Below are 4,052 nucleotides of genomic sequence, written 5' to 3' on the forward strand. Positions count from 1 at the left end.
GATCAAATAGAGAATAACAAATGAAATGTAGGAGAAATACTGAAGGGGAGATTGAACAAGTAATAAAAAAAAGGTCCATAGTGTAATTGGGAGTATTTGTGTAGACGTGTATTGCAAATAATGTGTTACTGTAATATGTTAATGGTGGCACTGGATACAGAAATGTGAGGTACACCAATATATATAAAGAAGTGCTGTGACCAAATATATCATATCATATACACTCAGACTTAACTCCTAGACTTATAGTTTACAAAGAAGTCGTAAGAGGTCGTTGAAATGTGTAATTTTCTGTGAAGAAATGCGATCAGTCGACACATATTACTCTTTCATGGTTCTACATTCATAGAAATGCGTGAGAATAGTTTCTCAAATCTATACTTTCACAACTTGCACCAATTTCGCTACAGAGAACTGCTTAAAACGAAACAATGATGAAATCTCGGCCACATACTCGCAGTATTGTTTGTTTCTACGTTTACTTTTTCTCCCACATAATTTGATGAGCTCTTCAGTCGGAAAAATTCAAGCAACTGCAGAATTCTGGAGACTTACTTCTAGGCCAAAAGTCTTAATACTTTTCGTCCACATACAAGGGGATTTTCCTGACTATTAGGTTTGTACAGACTTAAGCCGAGGGTTGTAACAGCCACTAAAGTCTGTGACATGTAGGTCGAGATTTATTGTCTCTTATCTGCAACATTACTTTCGAAATGAATGGCTGGAAGTCACCAATTTAATATGAAGGTGGATAAAGCAGAACGGCCCACTTGCAGAATTCCCACTGGGGAAAGTTTGTTTTGAATATGCGGACCACAAAATAACCTGTTGGTCTTCAAAATGAACTAGCATTGTGCAATACATAATCATGTTGTGGAATATGCTCTGCATAGGCCAGAAGTGCTGTAAAGGCGGCCTAATATGTCCGAATTTTTGTTGTTATTGCATAGGAATCCATCTGCCGAACAAATTATTCTACCTTTAAAATTACAGTATTAGGGGACGGGTGGGTGGGTGGGCACATAGTGTTCACACTGTTTTATTTATGATGCCCTTTATAGCTTATTTCTCGTGTGCCATGGTCATGCTTACACGTGTTCAACATTCACCGTATATCTTTAACAATGCCTCAGAAGTAAACATAACCTATAACATACATTTACATAATATACGTATACCCATTTGCAGTGCTTCTCTTCTGGAGGAAAAAGTGATGAAACTCTGTGGACAGACTGGAAAATGATTATTATCCAGTGTCGTTTTTAACCTCCTTTTTGCCTAACATTAAGTCTTTCTATGCCTAAACGGAGTTCAAAGAAAAATTAATTATTAACACATTTCTCTGGTTTCATGATTGGGGGGGGGGGGAAGGTGCCAGAATGCCATTCCGGCATGTTCCACCAGAAAAAAGCACTGCCCATTTGTACCAGTAATATAATAGTATACACTTTAGTTATATAAAAGTCTAAAAAATATAAATTTGTACCTAAAATACAATATATAATTACATATAATTGTCTTCCAGTCTTACAATGTTCATTACCTGAAACCAATGTACCACAGTCTACTATATACAGTCACGAAGCTTGAGTTTTGAGGGTGCTAGAAACAATAGACTGTGACGGTACTATTTTGCATTGCCTGTAATGAGGCGATATTAGCGATCCTAGTGGTGAGCAACTATCTAATGTTTGCATATTTACTATGTATTGAGCTTCGCGACTGTATATACTAGACTGTGAATGTACTGTATATTTATCTGTTTGTGTTCAAGATGGCTGCATAGAATAAAATGCAGCAAACCTGACCAAAAACTCAATTTTATGTTTATTAGTATCATAATTCATTATATAACAAATATAAAAAAACGTTGTTAATATTACGTCAAAGTAATGGTAATGAAAAATAACCCATATCTCTATTTTGTAAACAGTGATGTTTCATACCATTTTACCAAAAGACAGGGGGCAATGGTACAGCACCAAGAAAAGGGGTCAATAAGATATAGAATATACACAGTGCATACATTTTATCTTTCCACACTTGCATGCAAACAGCTGAGCTGTGCACTGCAGCTTCCATTCTACTTCCGCAAGCGTGGAAAGATAAAATGTATGCACTAATTTTATTTTTATTGCAACACTCTTCATTTTTACCTAGACACTATTTTTTTTTTCACCATCACATTTCTGAAGCAGAAATACTCGTAGCTTAAGTTTATCTACATATAACTGAAAAGATAGATATTAATTTTTTTTATTACATTTTCTTAAGCTAAATTTAAAGCAAATAGTTTAAAATTAAAATAGATTAAGTACAACAGAAATTCCAGGCTGGAAGGAAATTTTGGGCTCCGAGAAGAAATTTTATTCCCTCCCTCCTTTCCTCTTTCCTTCCTTCCAGGCCATCATCTGAGCCAACTGTACAGCAACTTCCAATTTTATTGTACACTAGATAAAAAAAAAATGTTAAATTCAGATTTTATACTCAAGATACGAATGCTGAAGTTAAAAGTCACTTGAGGATTTGAAACTGTTACGTACCTGTTAATGAAATATTTCGTCTGATTTCTTCACACCAATGAATGCCACAACAAAATAACAGATCATTACAAAATAAATTAGGTATCTTTATATATCCACACCAATTTCACGTTTCGTACGCCATTTAGTTGTAATTATAGTTACTTGAATGTCATCCCTTTTCCACTATATAAATACGATACAATGTTGTGGCGAAACGTATCGCACCACACAATCCTTCCTCCTATCATATAAATTAAACAGAATCTACAAGCGACTGCAACTCATTTCCTTTGGTAAGACAGCAACCAATTTCCTAAGCTATGGCAGCATCCCTGATCACCTATAAAAGAAAAGTATAGCATATTTATATTGAGGCCTTATCCATAAGTGAATCAGGTAACTCAGGAAGAGTTAAATGATCTGGTCCGAGATTTAAATCTTTCAAAAGCACAAGCAGAACTTTTAGGTTCTTGGCTAAAAGAATGGAATTTCTTAGACAGAGATACAAGCATATCTGTATTTCGAAAAAGAGAGGAGCAGCTGGTTCAAAATGGAGGATTCCCTGTGTTACTGTTGTGATATTGATGGTTTAATGAATGCTCTTGGTAAAAGTCACAACCCATCTTGATTACTCATCCGAGCTTTTGTTCACTGAATTTAATGTTTTGAAAATTAAACAGATTTATTATATTGCCTTATTAATCTTCATACATAAAAATCGTAATGAATTCAAATTGTATCATCATAAACATGGAACTAAAAGATATGATTTTATATGACTAGAGGAATCAAAGTGTTTCACGAGCACAGCTCTGAGCCATGGTACCTACTTTGGTCCAAGATTAGACAATAAAATAATTGATACATACCCAAATTTGGAAAATTTTAGTATCAGAAATTTCAAAAATAGCGTTAGGAATTTAATTTTTAAAGAATATATATTGATTTAATATGTATATGTATTTGTATGACTTAAATTGTTAAAATTGAAATTGTATTTTTAAATTTAATTTATTCCTGTAATTTTTTTTTTCTTGACCCAGTTTGTGTCAAATAATTATCTTTGTTTGTGTTTATCTTTGTGTTTAGATATCTCCTTGAGCACGAGTTTTTACTCCTTCAGAGAAGAACTAAGATTGTATTTTTGTACATGTTATTTTACTAACAATAAACAATAAACATGAATGGAGACTCTTCATAGATGCATCAATGCTAAGTCTGAAAGCTGAGCGTTTACATAATGGAAACATACAACCATCTGCACTCATTGGTCATGCAGTGCAAATGAAAGAACGTTATGACAATATGGAACTACTCTTAAAAAAAAGTGCAGTATTAGAAATATAACTGGTCTATCTGGAGGGGGGGGGGGAAATGTAATTTACTAAAAAACTGAGAGTGTTACATAAAAAGTAAGGGCATGTTTGAACTCAGTGCATCAAAATACATAATAAATGACATATATTGAGCAAAAAAAAAATTTTTGAAGGTCAATTTTGTTGTTCAGTGTTATTACTGCTACGTACC

Source organism: Periplaneta americana, chromosome 16 (genome assembly GCF_040183065.1).
Source record: "Periplaneta americana isolate PAMFEO1 chromosome 16, P.americana_PAMFEO1_priV1, whole genome shotgun sequence".
In the NCBI taxonomy this organism is placed as follows: domain Eukaryota; kingdom Metazoa; phylum Arthropoda; class Insecta; order Blattodea; family Blattidae; genus Periplaneta; species Periplaneta americana.